At 41.7% G+C, this 25,852-nt stretch overlaps 1 long non-coding RNA gene across 1 annotated transcript; it reads left to right on the forward strand.

The window, feature by feature from the left end:
* The first annotated feature begins 19,026 nt into the window (after positions 1-19,026).
* On the forward strand, positions 19,027-25,074 carry LOC130366984 (uncharacterized). The gene is made up of 3 exons (XR_008892028.1): positions 19,027-19,074; positions 22,800-22,976; positions 24,898-25,074. It is a non-coding gene; the product is annotated as an uncharacterized LOC130366984 (long non-coding RNA).
* The last annotated feature ends 778 nt before the right edge of the window (positions 25,075-25,852 follow it).

The following is a 25,852-nucleotide window of genomic DNA, read 5'->3' on the forward strand; positions in this document are numbered from 1 at the left end:
TTTTTCGTGGTGTACGGCCGTCACCCTCTTCCCCCCCTCCCTACCCCCTTGCCCTCTGGTCTGCCCGCTGTGGATGAAATTTCTCGTGATCTTTCCATCATATGGAGAGAGACCCAAAATTCTCTCTTACAGGCTTCTTCACGCATGAAGAGATTCGCGGATAAGAAAAGAAGAGCTCCTCCCATTTTTTCCCCTGGAGACAAGGTATGGCTCTCCGCCAAATATGTCCGCTTCCGTGTCCCTAGCTATAAGTTGGGACCACGCTATCTTGGTCCTTTCAAGATTTTGCGCCAGATTAATCCTGTCTCTTACAAACTTCTTCTTCCTCCTTCTCTTCGTATTCCTAATGCCTTTCATGTTTCTCTTCTTAAACCACTTATCATTAACCGTTTCTCTCCCAAATCTGTTCCCCCCACTCCTGTCTCCGGCTCCTCGGACATCTTCTCCGTCAAAGAAATTTTAGCATCTAAAAAGGTCAGAGGGAAAACCTTCTTTTTAGTGGATTGGGAGGGTTGTGGTCCAGAAGAGAGGTCCTGGGAACCTGAGGACAATATCCTGGACAAAAGTCTGGTCCTCAGGTTCTCAGGCTCCAAGAAGAGGGGGAGACCCAAGGGGGGGGGTACTGTTACGCCGAGCGCTCCGGGTCCCCGCTCCTCCCCGGAGCGCTCGCTACACTCCTCTCACTGCAGCGCTCCGGTCGGTTCCACGGACCCGGGGCGCTGCGATACCGCCTCTGGCCGGGATGCGATTCGCGATGCGGGTTGCGCCCGCTCGCGATGCGCACCCCGGCTCCCGTACCTGACTCGCTCTCCGTCAGTTCTGTCCCGGCGCGCGCGGCCCCGCTCCCTAGGGCGCGCGCGCGCCGGGTCTTTGCGATTTAAAGGGCCACTGCGCCGCTGATTGGCGCAGTGGTTCCAATTAGTCTTTACACCTGTGCACTTCCCTATATCACCTCACTTCCCCTTCACTCCCTCGCCGGATCTTGTTGCCTTAGTGCCAGTGAAAGCGTTTCCTTGTGTGTTCCTAGCCTGTGTTCCAGACCTCCTGCCGTTGCCCCTGACTACGATCCTTGCTGCCTGCCCCGACCTTCTGCTACGTCCGACCTTGCTTCTGTCTACTCCCTTGTACCGCGCCTATCTTCAGCAGCCAGAGAGGTTGAGCCGTTGCTAGGGGATACGACCTGGTCACTACCGCCGCAGCAAGACCATCCCGCTTTGCGGCGGGCTCTGGTGAAAACCAGTAGTGACTTAGAACCGATCCTCTAGCACGGTCCACGCCAATCCCTCTCTGGTACAGAGGATCCACTACCTGCCAGCCGGCATCGTGACACTATCCCACTTATTAGGATTAAAAAACGTTCCTAGGCCTTTCTCCCAACCCTCCTGGAAGGTGAGTGTCTACTGTTGCAAGGCGGTATTCAATTCAATGTATAATGTAGAGACACCTTTGCTTTTCTTGGAAGGATTATAGTAAAACATTTCCATGGTTATCTTGGGAAAAGAGGAACACAGCTAACAATTTTGTGTAAAAAAAAAAAAATGTCTTAATGTCAGTCCCTGTCATTAAAAAAAATAAAAAATATGTCAAAGGTTTGATTAGTCTCAGTGCCGATACTCCCATCGATCAGAAGAAGAAGCAGTGTTGATCTATGTTCTACCAATACTTTTGACTTGTCTCTGTAAAATGGCAAACATTTTTGGAAATGACAGGGCCACTTTTAAGGCATAATTCACATGGCACAATTTTGCATTAGGATTTGTAAGCTTAAAGGGATACTCCGCTGCTCAGCGTTTGGAACAAACAGTTCCGAACGCTGGAGCCGGCGCCGGGAGCGTGCAATGTCATAGCCCCGCCCCCTCATTATGTCAGGTCCCACCCACTCAATGCAAGTCTATGGGAGGGGACGTGGTGCATGAACTCCTAGCGCCGGCTCCAGTGGACGGAGTAGTGTGTTCCAAATGCTAAGCACCGTAGTACCCCTTTAAACCAAGAGTAAACCTAAAACATGGAAGACATGCTTTGCATTATACTTTTTTTTCTGTGTCAGTCCCACTTCTGGTTGTGAAGGATATAGGGGTAAAAATTAGGACATCTTAAGAAAAATTAGGACAACTTAAGAAGTTCTGAACCCGAGCTGGGTTCTTTGCCTGACGAAGAACCCGGCCCAGGTTCGAAACTTCTTAAGTTGCACCCTTAATAAAACATCCTTTTCCGTTTTTTGTACCCTACCTTGCCTAGTCTTTATTCACAATTTTATTCAAAGGAGGCGCCAAGATCTCGTAATAATTTTTACCCCTATCTCCTTCATGTCTTACCGGACCTGACAGTCACGGTCAAGGACGCAGAGGCAGCCATCTACCCAACACCACCAACTATCGGCTCCGAGCGAATCTATAGGCACATTGAGGTGTTGTGCTCTCAGCAACGGTAAGGTGCACTAACCAGCACTTGACTACCAGAATACCGACAATATCACACTAGGAGTGCACCTTTTCTCTTTTTTCCTCCATTATCATTCTGGTTGTGGCTTTCACATATGGTACAAAATAATGACCAGAATACTGACATGTGAAAGTGTTCCTATTTCTCAGAATCGCTCCCTTTATGAGCAGTGATAATCCGAGAACAGAACAGCAGCAGTATGGGGAATCAAATCCCCAGTGTTGTCTTATGAGACCATTATCAGGATGTAGGCCAGTGTATACATTAGTGAGTATTCTGTCAATGGTGTAGGAGACAACAGGCTGTAGTAAAACCACATCCCATCTCTCATATTAGAAATTTAGACTTTCTCTTCTGCTCTACTATTAGGTTCTTGTAAGTAAAGGAGCAATTTGTATAAGGAATACATTGGGGATAATTGCTCTATATCTTGTCCATTACATATTTGATTGGGACACTTCTTTTAGAAAGGGGAATTTTATTTTCAACACGGTGCACCTTATTTATTAATTGCCTAAAAGAAAACCTGTTTTTGTAACCCAGAGCAACCAGAGTCTAACATATGAAGTATAAAGGGGTACTCCAGTGGAAAACGTTTTTTTTTTTTTTTTTTAAATCAACTTGTGCCATAAAGTTTAACAGATTTGTAAATTACTTCTATATAAAAATCTTAATCCTTCCAGTACTTCTCAGCTGCTGTATGCTCCACAGGAAGTTCTTTTCTTTTTTAATTTATTTCCAGTCTGACCACAGTGATCTCTGCTGACACCTCTGTCCACTTCAGGAACTGTCCAGAGCAGGAGAAAATCCCCATAGTAAACACATCCTGCTCTGGACAGTTCCTGACACTGACAGAGGTGTCAGCAGAGAGCACTATGGTCAGACAAAAAGGAAAAAAAAAAAAAAGAACTTCCTGTGAAGCATACAGCAACTGATAAATACTGGAAGGATTAAGATTTTTAAATAGAAGTAATTTACAAATCTGTTAAACTTTCTGACACCCGGTGATTTAAAAAAAAAAAAATTTCCACTGGAGTACCCCTTTAAGCACTGATTAATTGCTATTGGAGACAATGAAAGTTTTGATAAATAAGGCTGACTATGATTTTGGTGGGACTAGTCAACTGTCTAATGTGTATAGGGGCCTCCTAAATCCCCCCCCCCCCCCCCCCCCAATGTTCATGTGTACGGAGGGATCTGTACAGATAGCTGTTGACCTTGAAACTTCCTGAGTGATTGGTGTCTCCAAGGCATCCCTTTATAATACTAGGTAGAGGGGTGGAATGACAGAAGACAGCTGTTTTGGTCTCTTGGTAGGGCTAGATAAACATAGTCTACACAGATGGGGCAATGACAAGAGCTAACATCAAAGAGGAAAAGTATAAAATCAAGAATGCAAAATCTAAGAGTGCCAAAAAAACAAGACAAATGGGCCAGTAAATAGCTGTTGTACAAGTAACATCGGTAGTATTTTAAAAAAAAATGTATGTTCTGAAAACCCCATCCACATGTAATAGTTTTTTATGTGAAAAAGTAAACATGCTGTGGAATTTCAATCTGTAAAGTTCTTTTTAAAGGCTACTTTGAAGATACAGCAGGTGAAATAAGTACTGAACACGTCACCATTTTTCTCACTTAATTGGTAACAACCCAAGTAATCCATACATACAAAGAAACCAAAACTAATAAACTTAGACATTTAGTTATGAAATAATGTGAAAGGACACAGGGAAGAAGTAATGAACACGCTTACTGATATTTACTGTATTTAATACCACTTGTATGGACATACTAGTGGCATGCAATGCTATGGTGGGATGTTGGCCCATTCTTCCACACAAACAGTCTTAAAATCTTGAAGGTTCTGTGGACCTCTTCTATGAATCATGATCTTGATGTGATTTAAGTCAGGTGTCTGACTGGGTCAATCTAGCAGCTTTATTTTCTTTCTTTGAAATCATTTTTATCAATACTTGTGATAAAGTAGATTTATCAATACTTCTGCAGAGGAAAAGTTGCCCATAGCAACCAGTCAGATCGATTGTTTCATTTCTGAAAAATGAAAGAAGCAATTGGTTGTTATGGGCAACTAGTCAACTTTTCCTCTGCACAGGTTTTGATAAATCTTCTCAATTGTCTTGCTGGAATGTCTACCCTCGTTTCATCTTCATCATCCTTGTAGATGACAGCAGGATTTTGTAAGGAATGCCTCTGAAAATTCATCCTTCCTGAAGTATATGAGGTTTTTATGGGGAAATTATTGTGTTTCCACTTCTGTATTATGGCCCTAACAGTGTTCCCTGGAACAAAGATACAGCTCTTTGCATAAACCCATCATGTCTCTTGTGTGACACCTTGGCAATGAGACCTTTTTGTAGGCCATCAGTTGGGGCTGAACCAGCTGATATTAATTAGCCCTAACAAGGGGCTGGATTGCTTTTTATTACTGTTGTCTTGGCTTTCCATGCCTTTATGCACATTACTTTCTTTATGTTTAATGCTTCTTCCCTGTGTTATTTCAAATGATAACACATAACTTAATTTCTGATTGTATTTGTTTTGGTTTCTTTGTATGTATGAATTACTTGGGTTGTTACCAACATGACTATTTTCAAGTCAATAGCACCTTTGGAAATATATTTAGTTAGAAAAAGGGTGACATGTTCAATACTTATTTCACCTGCTGTATATGTCTTGGGGATCTCCCAACATACTGTATACCAATGATGGAAGCTTCAACTACAGGTTTCTATCATGTCATAGGTTTTATTACTGTAGATTATGTATGGGACAAAGTTTCCTACTACAGTGTTCCATATTGCATAAAAGTGTATACTGATATAGAATAGCCCATAAGAAGGTGATATATAGAGGCCTTTTTTAATTTTTTTTTTAGAATCCAGCAGATTAAAAGTATATACTCGGACATGGACCAGACATGGTAAATAATAGACTATATTCATTCTATTAAACACAATTGGCCATCATGAGTACGCTGTGGTATGTCTGCAAATCGTTCTGTCTGTATGCCAATGCATACCCAAGATATAGTGCCCAAGTGTGAACATACCCTAACAAGAATGTAGCTGCAGTGTAGAACTTCATCAGCGGTCAGTGATTTGCTTAGCTTAACGGCTACAAAATAACCCCCAGTAAGAGGATTACAGCAGAGGCCAGGAGCAGCGATATCGAAGGCATCAAGGAAGTGTGGGAATTAAAGGGGTATTCCGGGAATTTTTTTATTTGACTATGTTACAGGGGCTGTAAAGTTAGTGTAGTTCATAATATAGTGTCTGTACCTGTGTATGATGTTTTTCTCACAATTCTTATGTGATTTTCACCCCAATATTTATTTTTACCAGCATACAAAATGACTGTTGTCTCAGATTTTTCCCGGCTTGCAATGTGGCCGAGACCTGACTCACTAGTCAGCTGATGACAGGGAGCCTGTCTGCTTCAATGGGTGGAAAGAGCAATCTGCAAGAAATGCAACAGCTGGAGGCACTCTGAATGAAAACCACAGCTCTCCAGCGCATTTATGTTTCAATGGGTGGGGTGGCTGATGTGTGGGAGGGAGGAAAATGGTATCATGGGATTTGTAGGCAAAGAAGAAAACTGAAAACAGGAAATACCAGTTCACAAAAAGCTAGCCACAGTGTTATGGTAATCTCACAGCATAGCCATTTAGCCCCAAGACAAGCGCAGATCCTTCCTAAGCATGTCCATTACTGTCTGCCAGGTATGTACTAAAATCACCTTATGGTGGAGAACCCCTTCAAGTAAAAAAAAAATTTTTCATGCAGATAGCTTAGGCGAATTAAAAAAAATATATATATATTTTTCACCGGATAACCCCTTTAACAACTAAAGGTATGCAGACTTTTAAAAAAGGGTCATTTTATTTCTTTCTATTTGTTGTTATGTTTTGTTTTAAATGATACATACATAACAAAATTCCCCAAGGGTATGCAAACATTTGAGCACATCCGTAGATTGGATTGCCAGAAAGTACCATATCTTTCGCCGTATAAGACGCACTTTTTCTTCCCCTTATACGGCGAATAACTGCGGCCATCAATGGCCGGGACCCGCGGCTAATACAGGACATCACCGATCGCGGTGATGCCCTGTATTAACCCTTTAGACGCGGCGATCAAAGCTGACCGCCGCGTCTGAAGCGAAAATAACACTAACCCGGCTGCTCAGTCAGGCTGTTCGGGACCACAGCGGTGAAATCGCGGCGTCCCGAACAGCTTACCGGACACCGGGGGGGACCTTACCTGCCTCCTCGGTGTCTGCTCCGTGCCGGGATCCCCTGCATGGCCGGCGCTCTCCTTCGACGTCATCACATCGTCATGTCATCCAATAGGAGCGGCGTGCGTAACGACGTGATGACGGCGACGTGATGACGGCGACGGAGAGCGTGGATCCCAGGGAAGAAGACGTCCGGAGCGTCGGGGACACCACGGGACCGCGGTGACAGCGATGGAGCGACATCCAGGGCAGCAGTGACAAGCGGTGACGGGTCCGGAGCGGGGGGGGGGATACGTGAGTATTACCTCCTATACCAGTGGTCTTCAACCTGCGGACCTACAGATGTTGCAAAACTACAACTCCCAGCATGCCCGGACAGCCAACGGCTGTCCGGGCATGCTGGGAGTTGTAGTTTTGCAACATCTGGAGGTCCGCAGGTTGAAGATCACTGTTGGGTGCAGAATCTTTTTTTTCTAGATTTTGGACCTTTAAAATAGGGTGCGTCTTATATGCCGGTGCGTCCTATAGGGCGAAAAATATGGTATCTTTTTGTTTTCACAAACCTGCATATTAGCAGCACAAATACTTCTTATTGATCCAACCAGCCAAATGATATGTGCATCTGTGGTTGCCTTTATACATGGATATATGTTTCATCTATGACAGGACTGGACACATATTAATCTTACTGATTGTCTTTGTCATGGGAACATTTGAAATAGTTGTGGTTGGTTTTGTTATGCATATGATGATAATATTTATGTGGTTACTAATGGGAGCTGACAGCTTTAATGTCTGCACCTGCTACTGCTATAATAGAATGTCATGAAATATAGGACAACGCATCACTTTATTCCCAAGCTTTAGTTGTCTAGACAATAAAGTAGTAATTAAAAGGGGTACTTCGACAACAGGGGAAACATTTATAAAAAATACTGCTGTATAATATGTAATTGCTTCCCTGTCTGCCCAGTTCTTAAACCACCAAAATGTATTTGTTGTAGGGGTCTTAGTCCTATACTTCCTGGTTGTATTTCCTGGTTGAGCAGTTGCTCAATACTACAATTCCCAGAATACATTGCTTTCTCTCAGTTTATCATCACAATCCCCGCACCCTGCCTACTTCCCTCCTGCAGCACTTCTGCCAGTTACCTACATCTCATTTTAAACAAGATCCAGCCAAGCCTCATGAGACAGCAGATGATAAAACACGGCCTTGGGAGAGAGGGAGGAGCCAGGGAGCTGGAGACAATGCCACATTGAAAATAGAAGAACTAAACTACTTCCTGTTAGGGCTCAGTTATGCAATAGCATTTTGTAGCCAGTTCCATTTGTGATTGTAAACTATATTAGTAAGTTATATGCACTGTATTTTGGGGTGACAGTGTTATTTAACCCCTTAAGGACCGGAGGTTTTTCCGTTTTTGCATTTTCGTTTTTTGCTCCTTGCCTTTAAAAAATCATAAATCTTTCAAATTTACACCTAAAAATCCATATGATGGCTTATTTTTTGCGCCACCAATTCTACTTTGTAATGACGTCAGTCATTTTGCCCAAAAATCTATGGTGAAGCGGGAAAAAAAATCATTGTGCGACAAAATTGAAAACAAAACGCTGTTTTGTAACTTTTGGGGGCTTCCGTTTCTACGTAGTACATTTTTCGGTAAAAATGACACCTGATATGTATTCTGTAGGTCCATACGATTAAAATGATACCCTACTTATATAGGTTTGATTTTGTCGGACTTCTGGAAAAAATCATAACTACATGCAGGAAAATTAATATGTTTAAAATTGTCATCTTCTGACCCCTATAACTTTTTTATTTTTCCGTGTATGGGGCGGTATGAGGGCTCATTTTTTGCGCCGTGATCTGAAGTTTTTAACGGTACCATTTTTGCATTGATAGGACTTATTGATCACTTTTTATCCATTTTGAAATGATATAAAAAGTGACCAAAAATGCACTATTTTGGACTTTGGAATTTTTTTGCGCGCACGCCATTGACCGAGCGGTTTAATTAATGATATATTTTTATAATTCGGACATTTCCGCAGGCGGTGATACCACATATGTTTATTTTTATTTTTATTTACACTGTGTTTTTTTTTTATTGGAAAAGGGGGGTGATTCAAACTTTTAATAGGGGAGGAGTTAAATGATCTTTATTCACTTTTTTTTTTCACTTTTTTTTTGCAGTGTTATAGGTCCCATAGGGACCTATAACACTGCACACACTGATCTTCTATGTTGATCACTGGTTTCTCATAAGAAACCAGTGATCAACGATTCTGCCGGATGACTGCTCATGCCTGGATCTCAGGCACTGAGCAGTCATTCGGCGATCGGACAGCGAGGAGGCAGGAAGGGGCCCTCCCGCTGTCCTGTCAGCTGTTCGGGATGCCGCGATTAGCCGCGGCTATCCCGAACAGCCCGACTGAGCTAGCCGGGAACTTTCACTTTCACTTTTAGCCGCGCGGCTCAGCTTTGAGCGCGCGGCTAAAGGGTTAATAGCGCGCGGCGCCGCGATCGGCGCTGCGCGCTATTAGAGGCGGGTCCCGGCTTCACTATGACGCCGGGCCCGCCATGATATGACGCGGGGTTACTGTGTAACCCCGCGTTATATCAGAAGAGCAGGACCAAGGACGTACCGGTACGTCCTTGGTCCTTAAGGGGTTAAATAACATTTTCTGAAACCGGAAAACCCCTTTAGTGTCTATTCACACATAATGACATATGACAGAATTTAATCGCCTTGTGCGAAGAAAGCATATGCCCGCAGCTGAATTCGTATTTTTTTTACCATAGTTTCTATTTTCTATAGGTCCTTCAATGTCCACAACTTGCCTTTTTTCCCCACACAGGGTATTAATCCAGTTTTCTGAAACCTGTAACAGTGTCTAAAGGATTAATCCTAGGATGGTTTACCAATGGACCTATGACTCATTCTACATGTTTTTGTTTTTTTAAACACCAAGAAAAACGTCAATTCTGCCGCATGCCGTTTTTTCGGCCAGATGTTAGCTGTAAATCAATGAGAAATCGCAAAATTCTTTTTCCACTTGGCGTTTTTCAGTTTGGAGTTTTTTTTTAATCCTTTTGGTGTTTTTTCCCTCTTTTTTGGCGTTTTTCAGCTCCTTGGCGGTTTTTCAAAATCACAGCATGTTGAGCCACTGGCGTTTTTTCCCCTGAAATCGTGGCATTTTTCTCCCATAAAAGTAATGGGAGTAAAAAAAAAACGCCAAGAAAAACGCCATGTGGGTTTTAACTTTGGCGTTTTTTCAGGCGGTTTTTATTCTCTTTTGGACTCTGGCGATCCAAAAAAGTGATGGAGATACCTTTTTTAATAAAATTTCGTAGGGTACCAATATAAAAAAAAAGATACAGTAGTGATGGAAAAAATTGCATTTAACTAAATGTATCTTTTTTTATAACAAAATTTTTATTAATTTTTAAACAGGGATCAATTTATGTGGGCGGGCAGGGACCTAAAAAATATAGACGACAATAATAAAAATGTAGTGTGTGTGTTTTTTTTCTTTTTTTATTCCTTATATTTTAGGTGGTACTACACTGTTCCATGATAGGAGAAGTAGATCCTGTACTAATTGAAAGATCGCCCCGGGTTCCGTTGTGATCCTCCTGTCTAATGAATAGATGCGGGCGGCTGCTCTTCTATGGTCCCCTGCACTGCCGTATATATATATATATATATATATATATATATATATATATATATATATACACCTATTCATATTTCCCGCTGTGAGCTGTGATTGGCTGCAACCATCCGGCCACTCACCACTCTGGGCAGAAAATATGAATGAGTGAGGTTCTATTAATATCACTGGCCGTCCGGAGTATAGAGAAGAGATGCGAGCGCTGTATAGAGCCGCTCCACATCTCTGCTATATTATGGACGATCACATCGGGTGTCAAGACTGACACCCGGGGCGATATGTCTATTAGTACAGGTACTACTTCTCCCATCATGGAACAGTCTGTTCCATGCTGGGAGTAGTAGTACTACTTAAAAAAAAAAAAAAAAAAAGAGAGAAAAAAAAGTGAAACACACACTTTTTAAAAATTTATTAAAATTTCGTTATAAAAAAATAAACATTTTGTTAAATACATTTTTTTCCATCACTACTGCATCCTTTTTTTTTTGGGTACCAAAAATGCAATTTCCCCACAAATGAAAAAACCAAACCAAGAAACTCATGACAAAAAGCCAAGTAGAAACTTAGCCTAAGGGGTTTATAGGCAAACTTCAGAGCCTAAACATAAGGAGGAGGACCTTGTGGGCTCTGCAGGATTTCAGTTCTTCAAGGCATAGTGTGTGACCAATTGTAGTTCTGAGTTCATCTCTAATCATTCCCTTACGTCTCAACAGCAGCACAGAATTGGTAAGACCGGTGAAATTTTATTGATAAAAATGCACATAATTAAAGAAAGACACATTATCCTCTCCTATGAAGAGGAGAATCACCCCAGTCCCATTGTGTATTTTTTTTTAGTGGGACCAGTGTGATTCCACTCTGGAGATCCACCAGTTACTTGTTGTGTACTAGGTCAGTTTTTGTGGTCTTTCTTCTTTTACCCCATGTTTATACATATTTGGGGTCTATTATAGCTTAAAGGGGTTATCCACCATAAGGTGATTTTAGTACGTACCTGGCAGACAGCAATGGACATGCTTAGGAAGTATCTGCGCTTGTCTTGGGCTAAATGGCTATGTTGTGAGATTACCATAACACTGTGGCTAGCTTTCTGTGAACTTGTATTTCCTGTTTTCAGTTTTCTTGTTTGCCTACAAATCCCATGATACCATTTTCCTCCTTCCCACACATCAGCTACCCCACCCATTGAAACATTAATGAGCTGCAGACCTGTGGTTTTTAATCAGGGTGCCTACAGCTGGTGCATTAGTTGCAGATTGATCCCTCCACCCATTGAAGCAGACAGGCTCCCTGTCATCAGCTGACTAGTGAGTCAGGTCTCGACCGCATTGCAAGCTGGGAAAAATCCGAGACAGGAGTCATTTTGTATGCTGTTAAAAATAAATAGTGGGGTGAAAATCACATAAGAATTGTGAGAAAACTGTCACACACAGGTACAGACACTATATTATGAACTACACTAACTTCACAGCCCCTGTTGCATAGTCAAATAAAAAAAATTCCCGGAATACACCTTTAAGTTTTGTGGCCTTTGTAAAAAAAATTCCCTTGTCACCTATATGTGTTTTTGGGCTTTGCCCCTGCTCTGTCCTCCTCATATCTTTAGCTGATGAGCGTCGTCTGAGGCTTGTCATCGCTTACTTGCAGCTCAGCAGTCCGGCGGGTCCTGCCTCTGGAAGTGACATCAGAGCTAGTAACGCCACTTCCATTCTCAACCGTTTTTTGTGGCCAGTTTTTAAAAGAAATAGGAGTGTTACTCCTCTTATTCTGTGGGCCGTGCTTTAGTAGGCATACTTGTTATAATGAAATTTTATTATTATACTATGAATTTCCGTTGGTACTATCTTTTTTTGGATCTCCCCCCGAGAGGTCGGGGCTTCCATTTTGGTGCAAAATTGGCAATTTAAGCACTGTCAATCCCAGCGTTCAACCTCCTAGAGCGCAGTACTGTTTGTTTTGTACAGCAGTGCTGTTTCTGCGAGTGCTGTGATAGTGCTTCTGAGTTTGCGTTTCACTTAGTCTGTTTCTTTTTCTAAGTGATTTGTTCCAGCTATTTGTTATAGCTATATTTTTTCTTTGTGCTATTCTTCTTGAACCATAGTTAACGCTTTTTATCTTTCATCCGTAGTTATGTTTTCTGCGAGTGATGGAGACCAGGAGGGTTGCGGATGCAGAGACCAGGGAGGATTCAGAGTCCTCTTCCTTTGTGAAAGAAGACGGATATCCCTACTTCTCTGTTGAGAAAGGGCAGAGATTGCTTAAGTCCATCCGGTCAGGGGGGTGAGATGTTGATGTGGGCGAAGCCTTAACTTCCACCTCAAGGGGGCCATGATTTCCTCCTATCTCTAATAAAGATGGAGTGGAGAAAAGGGTCCCATAATGACCAAACACTTTAAGTCTATTTTTCCGATACGAGAGGACCAGCAGTCATCTTGGGGTCTTGTCGCAAAAGTCGACATGGCAATCTCAAAACTGTCCAAGAGGACAGTTGTGTCTGCAGACAATGGCTCTAGTCTGCAGACACTTCGGTTCAGAGCTAGACCTCATCAAGGAAGGACTGTTGGATAATATGGGCAAGTCCCTTCCCCAGCAGCCTTTTCGCGGTCAGGGCAGGTGCTATGAGTCCAAGTCTGGACCTCAGGGCAGATCCCAGAAGAATTGGAGCTCTCAGCATAGGGGCTCTAAGCGCTCCAGAGGCTCCAATGGAAAAAATTGCAAGCCCTCTTCGAGGCTCTGGGGATTTAGTCAGCCTGTCTTTACCCATCCAACATCCTGTGCCCTTTCTTCCTGTAGTAGTACGGAGGCAAAATGACCCTTTAAATGGCGCTGCTAGTTCCGATAAGATGACAAAACTGCTGTCAGCACTGCCGATATTGCGGTGACGTGATTTGGCTTATACCGCACACGTGACAGCTCCTCCTCTTAGCTATGCGTCTTGAGTAACCAACGCATGATGCCTGCAGCAAGAAGAAACACAGCGCTGTGAAGCGCTACCCCGTACAGCAGCAGGATGTTGACATATGGATAATTGATGTCGGCATCTGCTCATCATTTCACAATGAATACTTTTTATTAATTCTTTTATGAGTATCTACTAATCCAGTGTTGTTTTATACCCACATATATTGTTGCTGTTCTATATTTTTAATGCACATGTTTGATGAGGCCACACACTCTGATTCCTCCCCCTTAATTTTTGAGACCCTATGTATACCATGCCTGTACTATGCTTTGTTTACTGATCTGAGGAAGGGGGTGGCTTCCCCGAAATGCGTCATCCTTGTTTTATGATCAATAAACTGTTCCAGTGCTTTATATCCACTGCATCTCTGGACTGGTTTTGTCATCTTATTGGAACTAGCAGCACCATCTGAAGGGTCATTTTGCCTCCATACTACTGCTCATACTACTGCTCAGACTCCTGTAGACGGTCGCCTGCATAATTTCCTATAGTTTTGGAAGACTCACATTCAGGACCCATGGGTCCTTCGCATTATTGCGGAGGTTTACTTTGTGGATCTGTGAAGACCAGAGTGCTTCCCTTCACGAAACAGAAGAGAAGATTATATTCTGGAATATCTCCAAAAAGAGGCCTTAGAAGAAGTTCCTCCTCACGATCAAGGAGCAGGTATTTATTCCCTAGTCTTTCTGGTACCAAAGGATGATTATCAATCTCAGATTTTTCAATCAGTATGTAAAGCACAAGCGCAACCTCCTCTTGCCAGGGGACTTCCTGACAATTTAGGATCTCAATGATGCCTCCCTCCATATTCCCGTCCATCCTGGATCCAGAACATTTTTGAGGAATGCAGTCCAGGTCAGGGGAGTCCTAAACACTTCCAGTTTGTGGCCCTCAAGTTTGGAATTTCTAAAGCCCCACACACATCTACCAAAGTAGGGGTTTCCATAGTTTCAGCTCTAAGACTCCAAGGTTGGAGCATATTTCCTTACCTGGACGTTTGACTTCTCAGAGCTCAGTCTCAAGAGATCCTCTCCCAAAACATCCAGCTGGCTGTATCATTTCTCCATCAACTACGATGGATAATCAATTGGAGCATGTCCAATCTTCTCCCTGCCACCTCAGTGAAGTTCCTGGGATTTCTGAAAAATTCAACCGAAATGACTATTCATCTCACTCCAGAAAGGAGACAGAAAGTACAGGATATAGCCCTTTCTCTTTCAATACCTCAGAAGAAAGTATTAGTCCACATGCTCATGAGAATGTTGGGAATAATGTCATCAACCATGGATCAATCCTTGGGCCTTATAGCATCTACTTTCACTAATGGTCCTAAAGTGCTAGCCAAGTGAAATTGCAGCCCAGTGGGGCTAAATTCCGTGCACTCCCTGTCTTTTCACGCTCAGTCTTTCCTGACATGGTGGGTCCATCTAGAGGATGGCAAGTCACTGATTCAACCCACCTGGATCATGCTTACCACAGACGCATCCCTTTTAGGCTGGGGAGCGCACCTGTTGGAAAGGACAGACCAAGGAACTTGGACATCTCAGGATGAACCTCACCCATTTAAAGGCCATTTATATTCGAGGAACGCACAACACAATAGCGGATCGCCTGAACCGAGGTCTTCCAACTGGAGAGTGGGCTCTCTATCCAGATATTTTCAATGAAATTATGCTCAGCTGCGGCATGCCCGAGATCGATCTCATGGCAATGAGATTCAACACCAAGGTGGAGAGGTTCTGCTCCCTTTACAGGGAAGAGAATCCTGTCAATAGATGCTCTGGCAATCCCCTGAAGGTTCAGGCTGGCCTTCATCTTCCCTCCAATTTCCTTGATTCCGAGGGTCTTGATGAAAATCAGGCAGGACCAAGTGTCAGTCATCACTATTATTCCATATTGGCCCAAAAGAGCTTGGTTTACCCAAATCATTCAGATGAGTCAGGGACAATTGTGGAGGCTTCCCCGAGAGCGAGTACTGGTGTCGGGGGACACTCAGATCTCCGCGAATCTATGGATGTTCAACATGACAGCCTAAAGGTTTATCAGTCCCTTCTTCAGTTAGAAGGGCTTTCAGGGTCTGTTTTGAGAACTTTATTGCACTTTAGATCAGATACTACCAAAAGATCGTACAGAATCTGGAAGATTTTTTTTCTTCATGGTGCTCAAGACATCAGCTACCAATGCCGAACCCATCTATTTCCACTATCCTTCAGTTTCTGCAGGATGGTCTGGATAAAGGATAATCTCCATCTACCCTTAGATTGCAAACTTCAGCTATTTTGGCCTTCCTCAATAGGTCTATTTCTCAAGAACCCCTTGTTGGAAGATTCCTAAACAGAGTCTCAAGACTAAAGCCTACAATTATATAACCTATTCCCGTTTGGGATCTTAGGGTTGTGCTCAAGGGGCTAAAATCTCCCCCATTTCAGCCTTTAGAGGAGGTGGAGCTTAAATTTATCACCTGGAAATGTACCTTCCTGTTTACTATCGCTTCTGCAAAGCGAGTTGGGGAACTCCAGGCCTTCTCAGCCTTCGAAACCTACACAAAATTCCTACAATATAGGGTTCTTCTCAGATTTCTGCCAAAATTCATTCCCAAAGTGCCATCTTTCTCCAGTATTAACTAGGTAATTTCTCTCCACTCCCCTACTCAGAAGAAGAAAAAGGTCTTCATAACCTCGATATCTCAAGATGCCTTGGATTTACCTGAATCCCTCCAAGGAATTTGGGAACGAGTGGTAATCTCCTTATTCTACTTTCTGGTCTTCAGGTCTACAGTCTTGTCCCTGACATCCATGGACAGCTCTTTGGTCTTTGCCATGATGGAAAGTTGGTAATCTGATTTGATTGCCTCTGTGGACAGGTGTCCTTTATGCAGGTAAAAAGGTGAAATTAGGAGAACTCTCTTTAAGCCAGTGCTCCTAATTTTAGCTCCTTACCTATATAAAAGGCACCTGGGAGCAAGAAAGCTTGCTTATTAATAGGGGATCAAATACTTGTTTCTGAATAAAATGCGAATCAATTCATAACTTAATTAAAATGCATTTTCTGGATTTTTGTTATTGGTTTTGTTCTGTCTCTCAATGTTCAAATAAACCATCATTAAAATTATAGACTGATCAATTCTTTGTCAGTAGGAAAACGTACAAAACCAGCAGAGCATCAAATACTTTTTAGCCCTTACTGTATATGCATGTACAATTCAACACTCTATATGCTGCTTTGACAATGGTAAAAAATGTAATTGTGCACTTTGATCTGTGTGATGACAGTATAATCCTGCTGGCAATCTGTTGATCAGTAACTGTCCAATTAATACTGTAGGGAAACAAACACTGCAGAGAAACAAGGTCAGTGTATTGTAATTAATGCCTCGTAAATTTGTGTCACCATCATTCAGGAGCTTGACACAGTTTCTGCCTTGTTGTAGAGGCATCTCCAGGCTTTTTAATGAATATTGCTCACTTTGCTAATTTATGTGAATAGGTGCAAGCAGTCTGTAAAACTATACCTAAAATTATAAAGTAATTGTGTAAAATTGCTGAATATGAAACATAATAAATACCAAAATACTCTAATAATAGTAAGATAAGGTAGAAATATACATAACATAGTTGAGTAACAAATGATCTCTCCCAATAATAAATATGCACCGTTGCCAATCACATGTGTTTTACATGGAATAAAGAGAGTATTTGTAGATTTGTAGAGTGAAGAATTATTCTTCCCTTCAACAGGGACTTAAAAAAACAGTAAAATATCATAAAAGAATGTTTTTATTTATATAAAAGCCCCCCCCCCATCTCCCCCATTAAAAATGACCATACTTTTCCTATTTTACAAATAAAGAGAGAAAACAGGATAAAGAGAGCATGTATTTTTTTTAAATTAAGTACACTTCTGTATGGCAGGAAAAAAAAAAAAAAAACATTATTGGTGGGGGGGGGGGGATTCAAAAGAAAACTGCAACTTTATTGTAAAAATTACATGTTCTCTTTATTCTGTTTTCTCTCTTTATTTGTAAAATAGGATATTTATATGCATATTGATTATGGGAAGCTTGTTATTCTTTTAAACTTTTTAAACTGTTATTCTATTTAAATCTATATATATAAAACTCAGCGTGTGTGTGTGTGTATGTGTGTATGTATGTTCCACAAAAACTTCCAAACGGCTAAAGATATTAACATGAAACTTGGCACACATGTTACTTATATGTCAACAACAAACATAGGATAGGTAATTTAACCCTTACTTACCCCCATTTGCCAGGGGCGGGGCTTATGTTTAAAGTCCCATGCAAGTCAATGGGAAATACATGTTACTGCATAACTTCCAAACAGCTGGAGATATTTCGATAATACTTGGTTACATGTTACTTATATATCCACTTAAAATATAGGATACTTAATTTAACCCTTAACTACCCCTATTTGTGAGGGTCGGGGTTTTTGTTTAAAGTCAATGGGAAATGTATGTTCCCATATAATCCGTACCTGGTACACATATTACAGGTCGGGATATGAGGATGGGAGGTCAGGATAGGAGGACGGGATATGAGGACAGGATATGAGGACGGGATAGGAGGTCTGGATAGGAGGTCGAGATATGAGGATGGGAAAGGAGGATGGGAAAGGAGGACGGGATAGGAGGACAGGATAGGAGGTCAGGATAGGAGGTCGGGATAGGAGGTTGAGATAGGAGGTCGAGAAAGGAGGACGGGATTGGAGGTCGGGATAGGAGCTCGAGATTGGAGGACAGGATAGGAGGTGGGGATAGTAGGACGGGATAGGAGGATGGGATAGGAGGTCGAGTTAGGAGGATGGGATAGGAGGATGAGATAGGATGTTGACATAAGAGGACGAGATAGGAGGACGGGATAGGAGATCGGGATAGTAGGTCGGGATAGGAGGACGGGATAGGAGGACGGTATAGGAGGTCGGGACAGGAGGTCGAGATAGGAGGACGGGATATGAGGTACGGGTCGGGATATGAGGACGGGATGGGAGGTCGGGATAGGAGGTCGGGATAGGAGGTCAGGTAGGAGGTCGGGATAGGAGGACGGGATATGAGGACGGGATAGAAGGTCTGGATAGGAAGTCGAGATATGAGGACGGGAAAGGAGGACGGGATAGGAGGACGGCATAGGAGGTCGGGATAGGAGCTCGAGATTGGAGGACATGATAGGAGGTGGGGATAGGAGGAATGGATAGGAGGACGGGATAGGAGGACGGAATAGGAGCTTGAGATAGGAGGACGGGATAGGAGGTCGATATAGGAGGACGGGATAGGAGATCGGGATAGGAGGTCGGGATAGGAGGACGGGATAGGAGGACGGGATAGGAGGATGGTATAGGAGGTCGGGACAGGAGGTCGAGATAGGAGGACGAAATATGAGGTCGGGATGTGGGGTTGGGATATGACAACAATATATGAGGACGGGATATAAAGTCAAAAGCTTCCTCCTTTGTTTATTTTCCTCCCCAACAAGGATTAGGAAGGAAAACCGGGCAACGCCGGGTACTCAGCTAGTATATATATAAAACTCAATGGGGGAGATTTATCAAAACCTGTCCAGAGGAAAAGTTGCCCAGTTGCCCATAGCAACCAATCAGATCGCTTCTTTCACTTTGCAGAGGCCCTGTTAAAAATGAAAGAACCGATCTGATTGGTTGCTATGGGCAACTGGGCAACCTTTCCTCTGGACAGGTTTTGATAAATCTCTCCCTATGTGTGTATGTTCCAACATCACGTCAAAACGGCTAAAGATGTTAACATGAAACTTGGCACACAATTTACTTATATGTCAACAACAAACATAGGATTGGTGATTTAACCCTTACTCACCCCCATTTGCCAGGGGCTGGGTTTATGTTCAAAGTCCCATACAAGTCTATGGGAAATATATGTTACTGCATAGCTTCCAAACGGCTGGAGATATTTTGATAATACTCGGTCACATGTTACTTATATGTCCACTTAAAATATAAGATAATTAATTTAACCCTTCACTAACCCCATTTGTTAGGGTCAGGGTTTTTGTTTAATGTCCCATGCAAATCAATGGGAAATGTATGTTCCCACATAACTTCTGTACGGCTGGAGATATTTCAATACCTGGTACACATATTACGGTTCGGGATATGAGGTTGAGATAGGAGGTCGAGATAGGAGGACGGGATATGAGGACGGGATATGAGGACGGGATATGAGGACGGGATAGGAGGACGGGATAGGAGGACGGGATAGGAGGTCGAGATAGGAGGTCGAGATAGGAAGACGTGATATGAGGACGTGATAGGAGGACGGGATAGGAGGACGGGATAGGAGGACGGGATAGGAGGTCGAGATAGGAGGATGGGAAAGAAGGTCGGGATAGGAGATCGGGATAGAAGGTCGGGATTGGAGAACGGGATATGGGGTTGGGATATGACAACAATATATGAGGACGGGATATGAAGTCAAAAGCTTCCTCCTTTGTTTATTTTCCTCCTCATCAAGGATTAGGAAGGAAAAACTGGGCAACGCCGGGTGCTCAGCTAGTAGTATAATAAAGTTCCTCAGTCCTCAATTTACCATCCTTCTCAAGTACTGATGTATGATGGATGTTTGGAAATAGAACAGTATATGATTCAACACTAGTATTTATTAAAAATGGACAGTCAAAAATACAAATCTGTAGTAAAAACACAAACAGCAGGGCCCTACAGTTGTCTATTGTTAATAGAGCCCCTCTTACACATACATATATAAACAACTGCTTGTGTTCAATACACCTTATAAAACAAAATATACTGCGATATTGCTTCAACTTGTGTTGGACAAAATGATAGCCCGCTGTATAACTATATAACTATTCGGGTAGCAACATATATTCTGTGACACAGTCTCACATTATCAGTATCTTCTATATCTATCTATCTATCTATCTATCTATCTATCTATCTATCTATAAACAGAGTGGTCCATTTATATGGATACAACTTAATAAAATAGGAATGGTTGGTGATAAAATAACTTCCTGTTTGTGGCACATTAGTATATGTGAGTGAGGGGGGAAACTTTTCAAGATGGGTGGTGACCATTTTGAAGTCGGCCATTTTGAATCCAACTTTAGTTTTTTCAATAGGAAGAGGGTCATGTGACACATCAAACTTATTGGGAATTTCACAAGAAAAACAATGATATGTTGATTTTAACGTAACTTTATTATTTCATGAGTTATTTACAAGTTTCTGATCACTTATAAAATGTGTTCAATGTGCTGCCCATTGTGTTGGATTGTCAATGCAACCCTCTTCTCCCACTCTTCATACACTGATAGCAACACCGCAGGAGAAATGCTAGCACAGGCTTCCAGTATCCGTAGTTTCAGGTGCTGCAGAATGGGCAAAACGAAAATTGGAACAGGACCCTCAGTTTACGCAGAAGATTTTGTTCAGTGATGAGGCAAACTTTTATGTGAATGGTGAAGTTAACAAACAAAACCATCGCTATTGGTCTGACACTAACCCACATTGGATAGATCCCTCCAAGACTGTTGTAACACAAAAATGTATGGTATGGTGTGGTATATGCGGTACAAAGATAGTGGGGCCATTCTTCATCAATGGAAACCTCAAGGTCACTGGATATGCGAAATTGCTACATGATGATGTGTTTCCCTCTTTATGCACTGAAGCTGGCACGTTCCCTGCGTTTTTCCAGCAAGATGGTGCATCACCACATTATGGGTGTCAGGTCTGAGCATTCCTAGATGAACAGTTTCCTGGAAAGTGGATTGGTCGTCGCGGGCCAGTTGAATGGCCCCCAAGGTCTCCCGATCTGACCCCCTTAGACTTTTATCTTTAGGGTCATCTGAAGGCAATTGTCTATGTTGTGAAGATACGAGATGTGCAGCACCTGAAACTACAGATGTTGGAAGCCTGTGCAAGCATTTCTCCTGCGGTGTTGCTATCAGTGTGTGAAGAGTGGGAGAAGAGGGTTGCATTGACAATCCAACACAATGGGCAGCACATTGAACACATTTTATAAGTGGTCAGAAACTTGTAAATAACTCATGAAAGAATAAAGTTACGTTAAAACCAAGCACGTCATTGTTTTTCTTGTGAAATTCCCAATAAGTTTGATGTGTCACATGACCCTCTTCCTATTGAAAAAACAAAAGTTGGATTCAAAATGGCTGACTTCAAAATGGCTGCCATGGTCACCACCCATCTTGAAAAGTTTCCCCCCTCACATTTACTAATGTGCCACAAACAGGAAGTTAATATCATCAACCATTCCCATTTTATTAAGGTGTATCCATATAAATGGCCCACCCTGTATATATATGCAACAATAGATGGTCCTCTATTTGTTATAAGCAGATCCTGAAAAAGAGAAAATAGTTCTCCATTTGCTATTTGTGCAAACCCTGTAATGAAAGTAGTCCTCTGTTTGTTGGCAAATTTTGACTGGTTAACCGCTGAGGAAGCCACCGATGTGGGAGAAACGCGTCGGATGATATCAGTGCAAGGAAGTTAATTACATCACCTAGGGACTTCTAGGGTGTATTCCAAGGGGTAGTTCGGGGCAGGGGTCGCTCTTTTTAGGGCGAGTGCCCCGACAGTCCCTGTCGGAGTAGGGGTAGACCTCACCACATCTCCCCAATAGGGTCAACTAGGGACTTTATGCCTGTCCTGTCCCCACTCTCCCTAACAATCTTCATACAGACGTATATCATCCCAATAGTCTGTTATTCCCTGTGATAGGGCACTAGTCCTCAGTGTCCCTTTTTAAGGGTGTCCTTACACTAAGTTTAAGTGTGTTGTGTTTTTTTTTCTTGTTTTAAAGTATCCATTAAAAGCTACATTGTATTATTATGTACCCCTCTGTGATACATCTAATCTTATTGGTACCCTTGGTATCCCACAAGTGGACAATCTGTGAAACTAATACAAAGTAGAATGAGGGAGATGTATTATCATTTCTGTGTTCAAGTTTTTTTCCACTATTGTTGTACATGCAGTTTTTGCAAAAAATTATTCATATATTTTGCTAAAAAAATGTTTTACTCCATTACCTTTGGAATGAATGTGTGTATACACTGTGCCTGGTCAGGGGTGGAGTACAGATGCAAAAATGTTTTTTGAGAAACTGGGCTCCAAGTAAAGAAAAATGTACACTGTGACGCACAGAGAACAAAACCAAAAATTGTTAGTTAATATTGTGCTCAAACAATTTAGACCATCAATAGGCATATGTTTCCACTGAATATTCACTTGGATAAAAGTTAAATCATCCCACACTTTCTAGCACATAGTGAGACAGATCAGTTTTTAAAAAAAAGGCCTTTGTCCTGAAGGACAAAAATTCTTGCATCAATAAATGAACACAAAAAACTTTTTATATGTTGTACATCCTGGCAAAACATTTGCCTTTCTAATATACTTCATGAGAAAATATCTCCTTTTTATAGAAATCATGGCTTATAAAAAAAAGAGCACTAGGAGTCCTCATACCATCTAGAACATAATCCTGTCCAGCTGCTGCATCATCTTTGTCCCAGCTAAAAACAGAAAGGAGGGAGTTAGAAAACAGCCTGAAGTGATTGGATAAAGAGACCGAGCACAGCACAGCAGGAAGTAAATGCATGGTGAGTAAGCTTGAGCTCAGTGCTTGGCTTGGACACACCCCTTCCTGAGTAGTGGCTGTCAAAATAAGTGATCAGCAGATCAGATGGATTTGTTAGGCAAGTACAGAAGCTAGACACATAAAAAAGACATGTAGAGCATCTGCATGACCTAGTGAGTAACATATATAAACATTATTTTTTTCTGTGATATGACAGTTATACTTTAAGGGGTAAATAGATTAGAATTTTGAAGGAAGGACCCACTATTAAAAAACCTTGTTGTCATGAACGACTGGGGGACAGGGAGTGTGAGCCCTAAACTGACCCTAAAAACACTCTCCCTGCCTACTTTCCCATGCACCCTAAGTGGTGAATCGACAATTTGGAGCCGGTCCCTGCCTGTGCTAAAGTGCAGTGGTGTAAAAACACATAATATACAGTCAGTAACAGGCCAGAACAGAAACGGAAAACTACTAGACAACCAGATATACCAAACAGGATACAAAGACTAACAGGGCAGAATATAAACAGGCAAACTGATAAGGAAACATAGGACACTGTTCACACTGGGACACAGAACAAACAAACTGGACACCCCTCTCCACAAAAGGAGTAGCCATTAATACTAAAGCCAAATAGACTACTGGCCAGCGGTCAAACTCCACCGTGTGATCAGGATGCTGGCCCAGTAGGAAACAGAAATATAAAACACAGAACTTCATAAAAATGGATACAAGAACACCAAACTCTATAACGTAGAGGAACACTGGTCAGGACACTAGACAGGATATATCTCAAGATACAGGACTAGAACTGAATGAGTCTTAATAGACTCCAGGACACCAAACAGGAATTATAAAATACAGAGCACGGATAACACCAGTAAGACTAACTCAGTGTGAACACAGACAAAGCAGAACGAACAAACAAACATAATCTTAAAACCGACTAATGTAACACAGACTAAAATACAAGGAGCATGCTATATAACCATGGCTAAAAATCCAGATAAAATGACAAGATAAATACAAGGTAAATGCTCAAGCAGACATAGTCAGAATATTGCACAAACAGACAAAGTGGCATTAAACTAATAGACATCATAGTATTGCACTCAATAACCAGCACTGAATGCAGGAGAAGTCTAAATAGACACACACGAGTTCCCATTTGTTCAGAGCATTAACCATTCCCTATCCAGGGAAAATAGAAAACTGCTCTGAACATTTTAGTGTGTGAATACACACCTAAACCGAAAAATACAAAAACAAATAAACAGATATTACACTTGTGCTGGGCCCACCAATGTGTAAAAACAGCCTTGCATTGTAGCAACATCTTATATAACACAATGTACACATATTTGGCATCACTATTTTTTATAGAGAATGAATGGAACATTGGCAGCCCATGCGCACTGTGTTTAATTTATTCATGGGACAATATTCCTCTTTTTTCTGGATCAGTGGGGGTCCGAACAGTTGGACCCCCACCATTTAGCTTGTTATCCCTAATCCTGTTGATAGGGGATAATTTTTGATGTTGGGAATACCTCTTTTAATTGTACATTATACTCTGTAAAGCAGGTAGTGAGAAGGGTGGGAAAAAAATAAATAGAGTATTTACCAATTGTTGCTATTCTATGATTTTATAGGTCTAATGTTATGGATTTCTTTAGTCTTAGGCTACATAAATAACATGGTATGATAATACGGTGTCATTTAAAATTATGGAAAGCTTCATTTATGCTAATATAAGTGACTTTCTAAGGTTGCTATGTAATGCAATATGCAATTACTACTGACCATAATTACAAAAGCCAGATTGCAGTATTAATATATAAATGTGCAGATCATAAAATCATATTTTATTGTTATCTTGTAAAAGCTATGGATTTTCTGTACATTTCTATTTAATGGTTTATTTCATTTTGGCTTTTTAGGAAAATAGAAGCTTTGAGGCAATGACAATAAAACAATGAGAAAGAAACACTTATTAGAAAGGAAGTGCTACAAGAATACTCATGTATATGAAAGCCTTTCCTTCAAAAGAATTTGTGATTTCTTCTTTGCAAATGTGATTTTTTGATGTTGTGTCTGTTCATTTTCAGCTTTTATGCTCAAAGGGGTACTCCGCTCCTCAGCGTTTGGAACAAACTGCTTCCGAACACTGGAGCTGGCAACGGGAGCTCGTGACCTCATAGCACCGCCTCCTCATGACATCACTCCCCGCCCCCTCAATGCAAGTCTATGGGAGGGGGATGTTTCACGCCCCCTCCCATAGATTTGCATTGAGAGGCGGGGTGTGACATCATGAAGGGGCGGGGCTATGGTGTCACGAGCTCCAGTGTTCCAAACACTGAGCAGCTGAGTACCCCTTTAAGTTATTTTAGCTTTTATTTTATCAAGTATGAATTTCCAGGAATTTTTAATTTTTCTGATAGCCAGGACGTTATGCTGTTCACAATGTGACTCAAAGTAAAGAGTATGTCTCTGTTCCTACCATTGTGGTTCCAAAATTAATTTTCTTAGTAAATATTAGGAAATGTATATTAGTGTTCTAATTACTTACTGTCTCGGTATTATGTAAGATAATAGAGCTAATACTACACTAGCAAAGTAAGAAAGCTAATGGGATAATGAAACCCATTGCCTCTTTGTCTATGGCCAGACATGGACAGCTCTCCTGGAAACTACAAAGAACACTTAACAATGTATACGTGCATCATTTTTGGTGAAAATGACGGTGTATACTGTGTGTGCTTTACTTTAGTATTTGTGTAAAAAAAGAATGAAATCTTGTGTTTTATGTTAGCCAAGTTGGCATGGTAATAAGCAAAATCCTTTTAAAAAAGTTTCAAAAAAACATAGGCCCAGAATTCATATTCTGCCTGAGAC

This window comes from Hyla sarda, chromosome 4 (genome assembly GCF_029499605.1).
Source record: "Hyla sarda isolate aHylSar1 chromosome 4, aHylSar1.hap1, whole genome shotgun sequence".
NCBI lineage: Eukaryota > Metazoa > Chordata > Amphibia > Anura > Hylidae > Hyla > Hyla sarda.